Below are 17,791 nucleotides of genomic sequence, written 5' to 3' on the forward strand. Positions count from 1 at the left end.
ACGAAAAGAGAAGCGACACTCAGATTATATGCAAAGGATGAAAATGTCGACTTTATGAGCCTATGTCGCCATCTATCTATCTATCTATCTATCTATCTATCTATCTATCTATCCCTCTATCTATCTATCTATCCCTCTATCTATCCGTCTATCTATCCGTCTATCTATCCGTCTATCTATCCCTCTATCTATCCCTCTATCTATCCCTCTATCTATCCCTTTATCTATTCCTCTATCTATCCATCTATCTATCTATCTATCTATCTATCTATCTATCTATCTATCTATCTATCTATCCCTCTATCTATCTATCTATCTATCTATCTATATATCTATCTTGTATTGGTTGTATTGGATGTGACTAATTTCTTCACCCATGAGTTCTTTAGGTACTGAGGTAATTCTTAATACATGATAGTCTGTAACTTGTCTCCTTAACAAGGTGATGTGAGGTGTAAAATTAATGAATATCACTCATAATAACTGTACAAGACCGCCCACATGAGAGATAAATCTAAATAATGATATATTGTACCAATGTAATCTGTGTATAGATGTAGACTGACAGTCTGATAGGATAGATAGAAGGATAGATAATATATGGATGGATGGATGGATAAGTGGATGGATGTTTGTTTAGATGAATGAATAATTGATGTTTGGATGGATTGATGTTTGGATGGATTGATGTTTGGATGGATTGATGTTTGGAAGGATTGATGTTTGGATGGATTGATGTTTGGATGGATTGATGTTTGGATAGATTGATGTTTGGATGGATTGATGTTTGGATGGATGGATGTTTGGATGGATTCATGTTTGGATGGATTGATGTTTGGATGGATTGATGTTTGGATGGATGGATGTTTGGATGGATGGATGGATGTTTGGATGGATGGATGTTTGGATGGATGGATGTTTGGATGGATGGATGTTTGGATGGATGGATGTTTGGATGGATGGATGTTTGGATGGATGGATGTTTGGATGGATGGATGTTTGGATGGATGTTGAGATGGATGGATGTTGAGATGGATGGATGTTGAGATGGATGGATGTTGAGATGGATGGATGTTGAGATGGATGGATGTTGAGATGGATGGATGTTGAGATGGATGGATGTTGAGATGGATGGATGTTTTGGATGAATGGATGTTTTGGATGGATGGATATTTTGGATGGATGGATGCATGGATGGATGGATGTTTTGGATGGATGATGGATGGATGGATATATGGATCTTTGGATGGATCAAGGATGGATGTTTGTCTAGATGGATGTTTGGATGGATCAAGGATGGATGCATGGATGGATGACCGTTTGTATGGATGGATGAAGGAAGGATGCATAGATGGATAGATAACTGAAGGATATATATATATATATATATATATATATATATATATATATATACGGTATATATATATATATATATAATCTCTCCACACTGTATATCCCTATTCCTGCAGATAATTTCATTACGTGGCAATTTTAGAAGACTGCAGCAATTACCATTTGTTAAGATTCATTAAGTCGTGTGCTTCATTGATCACTAACAATAGTCCGCGGCGTTTCTCTTCCTCGGAGCAGACAGACAGTGTATAGCGCTTCTCTGCACGACAGAGCGGTGTAATAATAGCCGTGTCTGTGCATGGTACAATATATACAGCAGCCTGAAGACGTCTGTGCCTCCTGAAGACGTTACATTAAATCCCTCATCCACTTCATCCTTGGCCGTCAGAATAATTCATAATGAATCTTTTTCTTACAGCGGCTTCGGATAGAGGATTTGTCAGTACACAGACCTCCGGAATCAGGGCATGTGTAATCCGTGCTGCCCCCTGGATATAGCCCCCCGGGGGGACACAAATTATGATAATGAGCTGCCACATTCACTGCCGGAACATAAGGCATCATTGTGGTCTGGATATTATATATGGACTCTTTACTTTTCCTCCTGGCGCGACATATTCCAAGATAAGTGGCGGATTTTGTGGTACTCTATTGAGAGAAGTTTATACTATACGTGTCCACATGTGGTTGTGATCTGAATGACATTCTGCTGAACATTTTGCTAGTACCATGATGATATGTTGATTTGGGGTAGGGATCCATATTGGAATTTTCAGAAAGGTCAAATCTATATTGATCTACTGGTGTAAGAGGTTTTGGGAGCCCCTGTACCCCACATATACTGACCTCTTAGCTGGTCTTTTTACTTTAAACTGGTTTGAAACAGAAAATACTCAGAAAATTTCAAAAACTTTCCCTATTTTTCTTAAACAGCGCCACTCATGCTCACAGGTTGTGTCTGGTATTGCAGCACATTGCTCTATACCACACACAACTTATGAACAAAAATTGTTCTATTTCTTAAAAATTTTATTTTATCCGATCAATGTTGTTCATTCCTGAAATTAGACATTAGACATGTACACGTGTGAATGTATGGAGTGGGCTCAGATGCTGAGCCTGCATCATCTATAGTATGTGCTAGCTGCGTTATACAGTCAGCACCAACCTCTAATACACCAACCGGGGATAGCACCAGCCTCTAATACACCGACCGGGGATAGCACCAGCCTCTAATACACCGACCGGGGCTAGCACCAGCCTCTAATACACCGACTGGGGCTAGCACCAGCCTCCAATACACCGACCGGGGCTAGACCAGCATCTAACACACACATCTGGGCTAGCATCAGCCTCTAACACAATGACTGGGGCTAGACCAGCATCTAACACACCCACCAGGGCTAGCACCAGCCTCTAACACACCCACCGGGGCTAGCATCAGCCTCTAACTCAATAACCAAGGCTTGACCAACCTCTAACACACCCACCATGGCTAGAACCAGCCTCTAACACACCCACCAGGGCTAGCACCAGCTTCTAACACACCAACTGGGGCTAGCGTCAGTCTCTAACACACCGACTGAGGCTAGACCAGCCTCTAACACACCAACCGGGGCTAGCATCAACCTCTAACACACCGACCGGAGCTAGACCAACCTCTAATACACCCACCATAGCTAGAACCAGCTTCTAACACACACACTGGGGCTAGCGTCAGCCTCTAACACACCGACTGGGGCTAGACCAGCCTCCAATACACCCACTGGGGCTAGACCAGCCTCTAACACACCCACTGGGGCTAGCGTCAGCCTCTAACACACCGACTGGGGCTAGACCAGCCTCCAATACACCCACTGGGGCTAGACCAGCCTCTAACACACCCACCGGGGCTAGCGTCGGCCTCTAAAACACCGACTGGGCCTAGACCAGCCTCTAACACACCAATTGGGCCTAGACCAGCCTCTAACACACCAACTGGGCCTAGACCAACCTCTAACACACCGAATGGGGCTAGACCAGCCTCTAGCACACCCACCAGGGCTAGCACCAGCCTGTAACACTTATCTGGAACTGTAACTGTCAATTAAGGGGAACTTACAGAAATGTCATTGTCGGCCTCTAGCTCCTTCCTTTCCCTTTTCAATAGAATTTTAAAAGCACTGACTGTCACCTCCTATTTCAGGGAAAATCTGTCTTCACTGAATACAGATTTTATCTATGAATTGATAATAAATGATCCGTCCTGGAAAGGAAAGAAGCAGATTTTTGTGATAAGATATATTACAAAGTTGTTTAATTTCATGTGTATTATTGATTTATGAAATGAAAATTTAAAATGATGATTACAGTTTAACCCCTTCACGACTTTGGACGTTCTGGTATGTCCTAGGTCAGTGTCCTTGGCCTTGATGCAGGCTCATACGCCGAGCCCACATCTTTCCCTGCAGATGTTGGCTGATTTGATCAGCCATCATCTGCCTCTAACAGCCGTCGGTGGATCTGTTAACGGCGGCTGTTAACCAGTTAAATCCCACTGTCAATCTCTGACAGTGGAATTTAACATGATCCGGCACCCCCCTTTTACCCAAATAAAACCAAAACATGTTTTGAAAATACACATATTTGGTATTGCCGCATTCAGAAATGTCCGATCTATCAAAAACATAAAATAAATTAGTTTGATTGGTAAAGGGCGTAACAAAAAAAGAAAATTAAGACGCCAGAATTACATTTTTTGGGCCTCTGCAACATTGCAATAAAATGCAATAACAGGCGATCAAAACATTGCATCTACCCAAAAATTGTATCATTAAAATCATCAGCTCAGGGTGCAAAAAATAAGCCATCAATAAGGCCCAGATCCGAAAAAATGAAAACTCTACACTTCTCGTAAAATGGCACCAAAAGTGAATTTTTTTAAATTTTTCTTTTTAAAAATTTCTGAATGTTTTTTTTTTCACCACTTAAGGAAACTATACATGTTTGGTGTCTACGGACTTGTACTGACTTGGGGAATCCTAATGCCAGGTCAATAGTACCATATAGTGAACATAGTAAATAAAAAAATCCCAAAAACAATTGTGCAATTGCACTTGGAATTTGTTTCCCATTTTCCAGTAACACTATATGGTAAAACGAATGGTTTCATTAAAAATTCCAGCTCGTTTCGCAAAAAACAAGCCGTCACATGACCATAGAAAAACACAAGATACGTCCCTTGAAAGACGGGGAGGGAAAAAAACGAAAATTGTCCGCAGCAGGAAGGGGTTAAGTGTTGTATCCAGGTGGCTATCACATATACAGAGATAAATGACAGGACTAATGGCTCGCCTGATGTCCTGCATTACCCTGTGTACATACACCGATGCCGCCAGCTGCTTCCTTGGCAAATAATTTTTCCCTGATGGTTTTTTATTATTCGGATTAGTAAGTTTTTCAAAAGATGCTCAAAAAGTGAATTTTTCTCCCGTTCGTCAGCCCTAAGATTTAGCTGCGTGAGCTGGAAACGGTTGACATAAGCCTCTGGGGACATGCTACAATGGGGGAACGTTCCCTGCTTCAGCAGTCTTAAGGATTTATTTTTTTTTTTGCTTCTTATTGGTATATTGCATTATGTGGTTGACCCAATCCTTAGTGACAGCTTGTCGAGCTGATTAATGCAGACTCTGGAGAATAGCTATCTGCTGTCTGATTGATTCACTGTGCCAATGCAATCCTCTCCTACGTTTCCCATAGTGCGAATGATAAACAAATGATTTAATGAGTAACCAAAATCCATTTGCTTTGAGCTGCTGGTCGGAGATGGAAGAAGAAACGTTGTCGCAAAATAACTTAAAATCAGCCATAATTTTCTATTTTTGTTTTTAATGTATCCTTTAGTTATCTTGCCTTAAGTCACAGCGCCTCTTCTGCCCATAGGTTGTGTCTGGTATTGCAACCCAATTCCATTCATTGGGCTGCAATACTGGACACCACCTGTCATGCTTGCCAGGTATGACAAGCGTCGCGGAAGCTTTCAGACCTATGTGCGTCTGACGCACCACAAAGGTGGCACCGGGGACACAATAACAGCGGGGGGTCCAGGAGCTAGTGAGAGGGGTAGGTGGGACACCACCTATCCTCGCCTACACCTGTCCCTACTCTCCTCGCCAGTCTCTATACAGTCACCGCAACTGTCGCCAAGCAGGAATCAAAGACATTAAGAAGACCCTATAGATGCCCTGGCTAGTGAGGGGCAGGTGAGGTTCACTAGCCCCACCACTGCGGACACTGGGGACACAATAACGACAGGGGTCCCTGGAGCTAGGGAGAGGGGTAGGTGGGACACCTCCTATCCTCACTTGCAGCTGTCCCTACTATCCTCACTAGTCTGTATACAGTCTCTGCAACTGTCGCCAAGCAGGAATCGAAGACATTAAGAAGACCCTATAGATGCTCTGGCTAGTGAGGGGCAGGTGAGGTTCACTAGCCCCACCACTGTGGACACTGGGGACACAATAACAGCAGGGGGCCCTGGAGCTAGTGATAGGGGTAGGTGGGACACCTCCTATCCTCCCTTGCAGCTGTCCCTACTCTCCTCACTAGTCTGTATACAGTCTCCGCAACTGTCGCCAAGCAGGAACCTAAGACCCTAAAAAGACAATATAGATGCCCTGGCTAGTGAGGGGCAGGTGAGGTTCACTAGCCCCACCGCTGCGGACACCGGGGACACAATAACAGCAAGGGGGCCCTGGAGCTAGTGAGAGTGGTAGGTGGGACACCTCCTATCCTCACTTGCAGCTGTCCGTACTCTCCTCGCCAGTCCCTATACAGTCGCCGCAACTGTCGCCAGGCAGGAACCTGAGACCCTAAGAAGACCCTATATATGTCCTGGCTAGTGAGGGGTTGATGAGGTTCACTAGCCCCACCACTGCACTAACTAGTTAGCAGGTAAGGTAAGACAAACAGGGGGGGAATGGCAACAAGAAAGATTAAAGCCCGAGTATAGGAAAACTCCACAGCAGAACCTTCCTTCAAGGCGACCAGAGAACAATGAATTTGTATCTTCAGCAAGGATTGCTGGTTAACACTTCTACTTAAACCTGAAATAGAAGGTAATGGTCGAGAAGGAAGGGTCGGAGGGGACTTTTTTTTTTGCACCTACTCTAAAAGTTGCATTTCAGGCTGAAATAAGCGATTACAGAATTCAATAGATTACATTGGACCTTATAGCAAGTATAGAAAGGATAAACTTTGGGCACCAGGACAATCCAGTACCCCGTATTACTAGACATTCAGTATCTGATTTTACAAGTCCAAGTTTTAAATTGTCTATTCAAGGATCTATCATTTATTTAAGCCGACACAAAAAAAATAAAAAAAAATGTACTCATAGAATAGTGTGTCAATCATAACCGCCCGAATGACAAAGGAGCCAGAAAATAATCACATTTAGAGGGAAAATTACCTTTCAAATCTGCAATCTCAGAACATTTTAATGCGGTGAAATCACCGTACGATCTGCAATTCCGGAGTCAAGATTGTAACAACGTGCGGTCGATGGTAAAAGTTAAGAATGGGGGGAAAAAGAACCTTTCAATGTGCGGTATGGAAGGAAGGTCAGAAGAGACGTCTCGGAGATGACCTTTACTGAAGGTCTACCCAGACAATTTTGAGAGAGCATGAAAAATCCATCTCCTTAAATAACTCACTAGTTCACTTTGTGCCGGCTCCTTATATCTTACGTTTTTCGGAGAGATACATCTCCTGCAATAAAGACCACTCTCAAGTTCAGATCTTTTTGAAGGAAGCTTTGAAGACAATAATAATAGTACGGAGAGAATACATTTTCTTGAAGTTATCTTTTTCCTGCATTATACTTTATAGACATTACTAAAGGACCACTTAAGCTAAAGCGCTGTTCGATTCGTAGATCGCTAGGAAATGCCATCAGTTTATTAATTGGTGGGATCTGATTTTTGGGATCTCCAGAGCACTGCGGTGCTCCTGACTAGTGATGAGCGGGCACTGCCATGCTCAGGTGCTCAGTACCCGTAACTAGTGATGAGCGGGCACTGCCATGCTCGGGTGCTCAGTACCCGTAACTAGTGATGAGCGGGCACTACCATGCTCGGGTGCTCAGTACTCGTAACTAGTGATGAGTGAGCACTACCATGCTCAGGTGCTCGGTACTCGTAACTAGTGATCAGCGGGCACTACCATGCTCGAGTGCTCTGTATTCGTAACTAGTGATGAGCGGGCACTACTATGCTCAGGTGCTCAGTACTCGTAACTAGTGATGAGCGGGCACTACCATGCTCCGGTGATTGGTACTCATAACTAGTGATGAGTGAGCACTACCATGCTTAGGTGCTCTGTACTCGTAACTAGTGATGAGCAGGCACTACCACCATGCTCGGGTGCTCTGTATTCGTAACTAGTGATGAGCGGGCACTACCATGCTCAGGTGCTCGGTACTCGTAACTAGTGATGAGCGGGCACTACCATGCTCAGGTGCTCAGTACTCGTAACTAGTGATGAGCGGGCACTACCATGCTCGGCTGCTCAGTACTCGTAACTAGTGATGAGCGGACACTACCATGCTCGGGTGCTCAGTACTCGTAACTAGTGATGAGCGGGCACTACCATGCTCGGGTGCTCGGTACTCGTAACTAGTGATGAGCGGGCACTACCATGCTCCGGTGATTGGTACTCGTAACTAGTGATGAGCGGGCACTACCATGCTCGGGTGCTCAGTACTCGTAACTAGTGATGAGCGGGCACTACCATGCTCAGGTGCTCAGTACTGGTAACTAGTGATGAGCGGGCACTACCATGCTCAGGTGCTCAGTACTCGTAACTAGTGATGAGCGGGCACTACCATGCTCGGGTGCTCAGTACTCGTAACTAGTGATGAGCGGGCACTACCATGCTCAGGTGCTCAGTACTCGTAACTAGTGATGAGCGGGCACTACCATGCTCCGGTGATTGGTACTCGTAACTAGTGATGAGCGGGCACTACCATGCTCCGGTGATTGGTACTCGTAACTAGTGATGAGCGGGCACTACCATGCTCGGGTACTCGTAACTAGTGATGAGCGGGCACTACCATGCTCGGGTGCTCGGTACTCGTAACTAGTGATGAGCGAGCACTACCATGCTCGGGTGCTCAGTACACGTAACTAGTGATGAGCGTGCACTACCATGCTCGGGTGCTCAGTACTTGTAACTAGTGATGAGCGGGCACTACCATGCTCGGGTGATTGGTACTCATAACCAGTGATGCGTGTCACAGGCCACAGCTCACTTCATAATGGCCTTTGCACACGCTCATTAGATGCTTCAATATAAAAGATGTTGCTGCTAATGTACGGGTGAATTTCCTGAAACAACAGGAAGTTAGTCTAAAATTGCCCCTAGTGGACAGCGGGAAAATTACAAGATTTCCATTTTCTATTTTTAATAAAGATCATGATATGGGAAGAAAAAAAAATTCCAAAATTAATAATGCATTTAACACAAAATCTGATTTAAGCAATAGATCATGTTCTGGTGACACATTCCCTTTAAAACATATTTGTTAAGCCATTAAGATTTTTTTTCCAGGTTCTGAACTGCTGCATATTCTGGAATTTTTTATTTATTTTTTTTTCTCTTGACATTGAGCTCCGCAACGAAGACGCTCAGTCGTTCAGAGATATGGTTTGATAATTACCTAAGAGTCTGCTAATTGAGAATTGATTATATTTTATGATCCCATGTTCCCAGAATAACTACTGAACAGCTGACCATAAATTCAGACAAGTCAACCAGAAGATCGTGAGCATTTGTATGGCAGAGCAAAACTGCGCTCCTGCTTTTAATATTTAATTATAATGATCTCGACCGTATAAAAGCCGCTTCTCTTGGACCGTTCTAAAAGGAAAAAGCGAGATGTGGAATATAGAGTTGTGGGCAACTCGGCTAAAAATGCCGACGAAGATGATGTGACTTTATATTCTCAAGGTCATGCCAAGAAATCTTCTTAAACAGCCTTCATCGCTTCCGGAGAAACCTTACCTGATCTAACGGCGCCTTCTCGTTTTCTTTTTATACTATATGTTATGAATACATACCATTTTACCTGTCAGTCATATACAAATATTCCCGAGGTGAGATATATTTAGGTTTTATGTGGTTATTTTATTTAATTTCCTCCTTAAAAATATAGTCTACATAGTAAAGAAGGTGGAAAGGCAAATAAGTGGAGCGCACCACTAATACTACAGTAAAGAAGGTGGAAAGGCAAATAAGTGGGGCGCACCACTAACACTACAGTAAAGAAGGTGGAAAGACAAATAAGTGGAGCGCACCACTAATACTACAGTAAAGAAGGTGGAAAGGCAAATAAGTGGAGCGCACCACTAATACTACAGTAAAGAAGGTGGAAAGGCAAATAAGTGGAGTGCACCACTAATACTACAGTAAAGAAGGTGGAAAGACAAATAAGTGGAGCGCACCACTAATACTAAAGTAAAGAAGGTGGAAAGGCAAATAAGTGGAGAGCACCACTAATACTACAGTAAAGAAGGTGGAAAGGCAAATAAGTGGAGCGCACCACTAATACTACAGTAAAGAAGGTGGAAAGGGAAAAAAGTGGAGCGCACCACTAATACTACAGTAAAGAAGGTGGAAAGGCAAAAAAGTGGAGCTGACCACTAATACTACAGTAAAGAAGGTGGAAAGGCAAAAAAGTGGAGCGCACCACTAATACTACAGTAAAGAACGTGGAAGGGCAAAAAAGTGGAGCGCACCACTAATACTACAGTAAAGAAGGTGGAAAGGCAAAAAAGCGGAGCGCACCACTAATACTACAGTAAAGAAGGTGGAAAGACAAAAAAGTGGAGCGCACCACTAATACTACAGTCAATAAAACTGGAAAGACAAAAAAGTGGAGCGCACCACTAATACTACAGTCAATAAAACTGGAAGGGCAAAAAAGTGGAGCACACCACTAATACTACAGTCAATAAAACTGGAAAGGCAAAAAAGTGGAGCGCACCACTAATACTACAGTAAAGAAGGTGGAAGGGCAAAAAAGTGGAGCGCACCACTAATACTACAGTAAAGAAGGTGGAAAGGCAAAAAAGTGGAGCGGACCACTAATACTACAGTAAAGAAGGTGGAAAGGCAAATAAGTGGAGCGCACCACTAATACTACAGTAAAGAAGGTGGAAGGGCAAAAAAGTGGAGCGCACCACTAATACTACAGTAAAGAAGGTGGAAAGGCAAAAAAGCGGAGCGCACCGCTAATACTACAGTAAAGAAGGTGGAAAGGCAAATAAGTGGAGCGCACCACTAATACTACAGTAAAGAAGGTGGAAGGGCAAAAAAGTGGAGCGCACCACTAATACTACAGTAAAGAAGGTGGAAAGGCAAAAAAGCGGAGCGCACCGCTAATACTACAGTAAAGAAGGTGGAAAGGCAAAAAAGTGGAGTGCACCACTAATACTACAGTCAATAAAACTGGAAAGGCAAAAAAGTGGAGCGCACCACTAATACTACAGTAAAGAAGGTGGAAAGGCAAAAAAGTGGAGCGCACCACTAATACTACAGTAAAGAAGGTGGAAAGGCAAAAAAGCGGAGCGCACTGCTAATACTACAGTAAAGAAGGTGGAAAGGCAAAAAAGTGGAGCGCACCACTAATACTACAGTCAATAAAACTGGAAAGGCAAAAAAGTGGAGCACACCACTAATACTACAGTCAATAAAACTGGAAAGGCAAAAAAGTGGAGCGCACCACTAATACTACAGTCAATAAAACTGGAAAGGCAAAAAAGTGGAGCGCACCACTAATACTACAGTTAATAAAACTGGAAAGGCAAAAAAGTGGAGCACACCACTAATACTACAGTAAAGAAGGTGGAAAGGCAAAAAAGCGGAGCGCACCACTAATACTACAGTCAATAAAACTGGAAAGGCAAAAAAGTGGAGCGCACCACTAATACTACAGTCAATAAAACTGGAAAGGCAAAAAAGTGGAGCGCACCACTAATACTACAGTCAATAAAACTGGAAAGGCAAAAAAGTGGAGTGCACCACTAATACTACAGTCAATAAAACTGGAAAGGCAAAAAAGTGGAGCGCACCACTAATACTACAGTCAATAAAACTGGAAAGACAAAAAAGTGGAGCGCACCACTCATACTACAGTCAATAAAACTGGAAAGGCAAAAAAGTGGAGCGCACCACTAATACTACAGTCAATAAAACTGGAAGGGCAAAAAAGTGGAGCACACCACTAATACTACAGTCAATAAAACTGGAAAGGCAAAAAAGTGGAGCGCACCACTAATACTACAGTAAAGAAGGTGGAAAGGCAAAAAAGCGGAGCGCACCGCTAATACTACAGTAAAGAAGGTGGAAAGGCAAATAAGTGGAGCGCACCACTAATACTACAGTAAAGAAGGTGGAAAGGCAAAAAAGTGGAGCGCACCACTAATACTACAGTAAAGAAGGTGGAAAGGCAAAAAAGCGGAGCGCACCGCTAATACTACAGTAAAGAAGGTGGAAAGGCAAAAAAGCGGAGCGCACCGCTAATACTACAGTAAAGAAGGTGGAAAGGCAAAAAAGCGGAGCGCACCGCTAATACTACAGTAAAGAAGGTGGAAAGGCAAAAAAGTGGAGCGCACCACTAATACTACAGTCAATAAAACTGGAAAGGCAAAAAAGTGGAGCACACCACTAATACTACAGTCAATAAAACTGGAAAGGCAAAAAAGTGGAGCGCACCACTAATACTACAGTTAATAAAACTGGAAAGGCAAAAAAAGTGGAGCACACCACTAATACTACAGTAAAGAAGGTGGAAAGGCAAAAAAGCGGAGCGCACCACTAATACTACAGTCAATAAAACTGGAAAGGCAAAAAAGTGGAGCGCACCACTAATACTACAGTAAAGAAGGTGGAAAGGCAAAAAAGTGGAGCGCACCACTAATACTACAGTCAATAAAACTGGAAAGGCAAAAAAGTGGAGCGCACCACTAATACTACAGTCAATAAAACTGGAAAGGCAAAAAAGTGGAGCGCACCACTAATACTACAGTCAATAAAACTGGAAAGGCAAAAAAGTGGAGCACACCACTAATACTACAGTCAATAAAACTGGAAAGACAAAAAAGTGGAGTGCACCACTTATACTACAGTCAATAAAACTGGAAAAGCAAAAAAGTGGAGTGCACCACTCATACTACAGTCAATAAAACTGGAAAGGCAAAAAAGTGGAGCGCACCACTAATACTACAGTCAATAAAACTGGAAAGACAAAAAAGTGGAGCGCACCACTCATACTACAGTCAATAAAACTGGAAAGGCAAAAAAGTGGAGCGCACCACTAATACTACAGTCAATAAAACTGGAAGGGCAAAAAAGTGGAGCACACCACTAATACTACAGTCAATAAAACTGGAAAGGCAAAAAAGTGGAGCGCATCACTAATACTACAGTAAAGAAGGTGGAAAGGCAAAAAAGCGGAGCGCACCACTAATACTACAGTAAAGAAGGTGGAAAGGCAAAAAAGCAGAGCGCACCACTAATACTACAGTAAAGAAGGTGGAAAGGCAAAAAAGTGGAGCGCACCACTAATACTACAGTAAAGAAGGTGGAAAGGCAAAAAAGTGGAGCGCACCACTAATACTACAGTAAAGAAGGTGGAAAGGCAAAAAAGCAGAGCGCACCACTAATACTACAGTAAAGAAGGTGGAAAGGCAAAAAAGTGGAGCGCACCACTAATACTACAGTAAAGAAGGTGGAAAGGCAAAAAAGTGGAGCGCACCACTAATACTACAGTCAATAAAACTGGAAAGGCAAAAAGGCGGATCGCACCAACTGGAAAGGCAAAAAAGCGGAGCCTACCACTGGAAAGGCAAAAAAGCGGAGCGCACCCTGGAAAGGCAAAAAAGCGGCGCGCACCTGGAAAGGCAAAAAAGCGGAGCGCACCATAGTAAAGAAGCACCATGTTTAAAATGCCAACGTTGAACACCAATTTTAAACACCAATGTTAAAGTAAAGGCCCCGTCACACGCAGCGATATCGCTAGCGAGCGTACCTGCCCCCGTTGTTTGTGCGTCAGGGGCAAATCACTGCCCGTGGCGCACAATATCGTTCGGAGCCGTCACGCGGACTTACCTGCCTAGCGACGTTGCTGTGGCCGGCGAACCGCCTCCTTTCTAAGGGGGCGGTTCGTGCGGCGTCACAGCATCGTCACTTAGCGGCCGCCCAATAGAAGCGGAGGGGTGGAGACGAGCGGCCGTAACATCCCGCCCACCTCCTTCCTTCCTCATTGCCGGCAGTCGCAGGTAAGCTGTAGTTCGTCGTTCCCGGGGTGTCACACGTAGCGATGTATGCTGGCTCGGTTACGACGAACAATCTGCGTCCTCAGCAATCAATGATTTTTTGAAAATGAACGACGTGTCAACAATGGAAGATTTGGTAAGTATTTTCCATCGTTAACGATTTCTCGTTGGTGTCACACGCAACGACGTCGCTAACGATGTCGGATGTGCGTCACGGAATCCGTGACCCCGGCGACATATCGTTAGATACGTCGTTGCGTGTGACGAGGCCTTAACACCATGTTTAGACACCAATCCCATCTCAACAGGAAGTGTTTCATTTCCCTGCACTGCCTCTGCAGGAAGTCTGAGGCATTGCAACACCCCTGTTGAAAGCAATGGGTTGTCCATGCAATATGTGGACATCAAAAGTCCTCCAGAGTGAGAGACACTCTTGATAATAGATAGGGTTTTAGATGGTGGAAGGAAAGAACAATTCAAGAGGGTGGTCCAGGACTTTTCTTAGGATAGGTCATCCATATCGGATAGGTAGGGGTACAACACCCAGCACCCACACTGATCAGTTGTTCTCAGTCACGACCAGATGTGCTGAGTTGCGAATCCATCAACAGAATCCGCTACTGTGGCCATGTACTGTACATTTGCCCCCTATTCAAATCAATAGGGGCAGATGCGATGTACCTGGCCACAGTGCAGTGTCGCAACTCTTTTATATAGGGCCATCATATTCCGCATCATTTTACAGACATCATCACTGTCAACATTAAGGCTCACAGTCTACAATCAGTATGTCTTTCGAGTGTGGGAGGAAACCCTCATAAACACAAGGGGAACATACAAATTTAGATGTAGTCCTTGATGGGATTTGAACTCAGGACCCCAGCGTTGCAAAGCAAAGGTGATAACCATCAAACCACTGTGCTGCAACTCAGTGGGACTGTGAACAGTTGATCAGCTGGGCTGCTGAGTGTTGCACCCCCACCGATAAGACATATCCTAAGGATAGGCCGTCAATATAAAAGTCCCAGATATCCCCTTTAAGTCAGAGTTGCCTAATAGAATATTTGAAATTTGCTTTTCTACATCAGACAACCACTTCACCATTACCAAAATATAGATGATATGCGAGAGCAGAGTAAGAAATAGATTCCCCATACAAGGCTTTTAGTCAGTCAGTCGTAGGTTCCCCATACAAGGCTTGTAGTAAATCAGTCATGGTTCCTCATACAAGGCTTGTAGTAAATCTGTCATGGTTGACTACAAGTCTTGTATGGAGAATCAGTTGTAGGTTCCTCATACAAGACTTGTAGTCAGTCAGTCATAGGTTCCCCATACAAGGCTTGTGGTCAGTCAGTCGTAGATTCTCCATACTAGGCTTATGGTCAATCAGTCGTAGTTTCCCCGTAAGGCTTGTGGTAGGTCAGTCAGTCGTAGGTTCCCCATTCAAGGCTTGTAGTCAATCAATCGTCAGCTCCCCATACAAGACTTGTAGTCCATTAGTCGTAGTTTCCCCATACAAGGCTTGTGGTCAGTAAGTTGTAGGTTCTCCATACAAGGCTTGTGGTCAATCAGTTGTAGTTTCCCCATAGGGCTTGTGGTTAGTCAGTCGTAGGTTCCCCATTCAAGGCTTGTAGGCAATCAACCAAAGGTTTCCCATAAAAGACTAGTAGTCAATCAGTCGTAGGTTTCCCATACGAAGCTTGTAGTCAGTCAGTTTTAGATTCCCCATACAAAGCTTGTGGTCAATCACTCGTAGGTTCCCCATAAAAGAATTGTAGAAAGTCAGTCTTAGACTTGTAGTCTGTCAGTCAAGAAAGGAATATACAGTCATTGCCATGTCATGACTGCTCTTCTCCTCTCTCCATTCTAGAATATAGGATCTTGGTGGTTCCAAGAATAGTTGGCACAGGAATTTAATTTCTCTGTTCCTTCTCTACTTAATCACCTAAATCAATCTTGCTTTTTTCCTAGATATATTCTAGAGGCAGAAGCAAAGTATCTTATCATGGACAAAACACTTTATGGTCATCGGTTGACCTCCATGTTGTATAAATATCATGACATTTAGGGTAACGACATTGGCCATTCTTCATACAAAGAAGATGATTAATAGCTATATTAGAAAGTTGGATGAGAGGTGGCTTATGGTATTTTGGTGCCCTTTTACACCTTATTATTTATTCCGAGGTTATACTGGACACAGAAACCTGGACTTCTTTTTGCATTACGTCAAGGGATGGGTCCACCAGAGGATTTCTGATGTTATTTTAGACTCTACCACTACCGCATTTCCATATCTTTCTAGGTTGAATTTACATTTCCTGACTTCTAATTATGCATTGGTGGTGTCTCGTTCCTGGAGAACACAAAAATAAATCCTTTAGAATTACTTTATTTGTGAAATTTTAGACTTTTATCATTTTTAATGCCTTCTCTTGCTTTAGATTACAAAGTTCGCCTAAAGGGTTTTAGATAGAAGAAATAAGAACTCTACATTTGGTGGACCAGGTGTCTCTTTTCGGTTGTCAACATCTACGCTAAGACTCCTCGGAAACAACTGTTGCAACCACCGACCCGAGCACCTTCTGTTTCACCAGAAAACTGAAATGTCCCCCTCCTCTACTCAGGAAATGACTCAGATTTACACTTCCTAGGAGTTAGCTGCTGGGAAGACCAGATGGTCCTCCATCATCTCCTGTTACCATAATGTAGCTTTAAAATGTTCAGCCCAATTTAATCTTCCTTCCAAAGCCAAGAAAACCGCTAGGGACTAGTCATAAGCTATACGTCCTACAGAACCCAAGGAGACATAATTCTGCACAGTTATCTTCACTGGGCTGTTCCCATGTGGTCAGAATGTCACTTCTGGATATCGGGAAGACAATACTTCACATTAATGAGTGACCAACTGCATGAAATCCGGACTATTGTTTATTTTTATTGCAAGGCTTCTCTTGAAACCACATGAGATGGAGTCGGAGACATAAAAATGCTGGGAACTGTTACAGTGTCCCAAGGTTTTTAACATATTCCTCCTACATGATGATGTTTCCATGAATATTTTTGGACTGTACATAAATGATTATTTTTGGATTCAATGTTATCATGTGATTTTTTTTTTTTTTTTCTTAAGTGCTGTTAATTAGAAGCTTAGGCACTCGTCATAGCAAAAGGAATGATCTTGTCAATTAAGTTTAAAGGGTTTTCCACTTTCATATGTTCTACACCTCCCATATGGCCTTAGAATAAGGCCTAGTCTCACCGGTGCACCCTATATATTAGTATATGTTACTTAAAATATTGAGTAGCATTTGGTTTCTAATGGGGTTCACTGGGTTTTTTAATTACCTCTAGGACAGATCATGAATATCTGTCACGCTAGGTATAAGGGGGAAGTACCAAGCGAGCGCCAAAGGTTAATGGAAGGCGACTCCTGCATCTAGGTCAGGGGGAGATGGTGACCCCTCACCAAACCTACTGCTATAGCTAGTCCTTGGGGTTCCTCACCACTTTAGATAGGTTCCGCACCTATGCTCCAAGCCGGATACCTGACCCTAGGAATCTCTAGTTCTGGACCCTAAATAGAGGGAGAGATGAAAATCCAGCAGGAATGTTACCTATTACAATGAATACAAAACAGCAGGAACAATAGAAAGTCAAGGAGCAGTTTGCACAACCAAACGCTGTGACCTTCCTTTGCCAGAAGCCACATGACTCTTTGTCACCCGTGACAATATCAGATTGCTGGGGGGTTCAACTTGGCCTATGAACAAGCCCAAATGTGACTCATGGTTGAAGAGTTTCTAGGTGAGTAGTGTTCTTTTTTGTAAACGAGTTGCATTAGGCTTTGTCAATAATATCAAATCAGTGAGGATTCCAAGCTGTGCCACTTCCTAGGTGCCACAGTACCTTCATTAAGCTGATCGGTGGGGGTCCTGGCAGTAGGATCCTCTATGATTTCACATTTATGACCTAGCTTAATGAAGCACAGGTGTCCCTGAAGGGACGCCTACTTGCTCACTGCCCAAGCCAGGTCATGTCCTCCCCTGCACTTTCTTGGCTGTCCACATGTGCTGCTGCTTCCTTCCCCTCCTGGGGCCTGTACACGCAGCCCAGGTCTTCTG

General features: G+C 43.5%; 1 protein-coding gene across 2 annotated transcripts in view; it reads left to right on the plus strand.

Annotated features, from left to right (window-relative positions):
• Positions 1 to 17,791, plus strand: part of TSPAN9 (tetraspanin 9) — a 634,531-nt gene that overhangs the window by 433,663 nt on the left and 183,077 nt on the right. The gene's annotated exons all lie outside the window — the stretch shown is intronic.

The sequence above is a fragment of the Anomaloglossus baeobatrachus genome, chromosome 4, assembly GCF_048569485.1.
Source record: "Anomaloglossus baeobatrachus isolate aAnoBae1 chromosome 4, aAnoBae1.hap1, whole genome shotgun sequence".
Taxonomy (NCBI): Eukaryota; Metazoa; Chordata; class Amphibia; order Anura; family Aromobatidae; genus Anomaloglossus; species Anomaloglossus baeobatrachus.